General features: G+C 40.2%; 1 protein-coding gene across 1 annotated transcript in view; it reads right to left on the reverse strand.

The window, feature by feature from the left end:
- Positions 1 to 346, reverse strand: part of LOC107594207 (ribonuclease P protein subunit p30-like) — a 2,966-nt gene that overhangs the window by 2,559 nt on the left and 61 nt on the right. The gene's annotated exons all lie outside the window — the stretch shown is intronic.

Below are 346 nucleotides of genomic sequence, written 5' to 3' on the forward strand. Positions count from 1 at the left end.
AAGTTTACTTCTTATCGCATAAATTTAAAACAACTCAACAAATGTAATGCCACCTGCACAAACAGACTGCGCGTTGAAGCTTGAACCAGAAGTATGGACCACGTGTTAATTGCGCTTTATGGGTCATGTAGTTCGCATATGCCATTTTTGCAATATTTTCGTTTATCCTGTCAGTCAACTAGAACTACAATACATTTTACTTCCGCTTTAGAGTGATGTCCGGTTCGCGAACGAATCGTTCTTTTGAACCTGTTCTTTTTAGTGAACCTGTCGAACCGGTTCACCAAATCGGACTGAATCATTCAAAACAGTTCGCATCTCGAGTCAGCACTGATCCACAATTTTC

This window comes from Sinocyclocheilus grahami, unplaced genomic scaffold, assembly GCF_001515645.1.
Source record: "Sinocyclocheilus grahami isolate Dianchi unplaced genomic scaffold, SAMN03320097.WGS_v1.1 scaffold180.1, whole genome shotgun sequence".
Classification (NCBI taxonomy): Eukaryota; Metazoa; Chordata; class Actinopteri; order Cypriniformes; family Cyprinidae; genus Sinocyclocheilus; species Sinocyclocheilus grahami.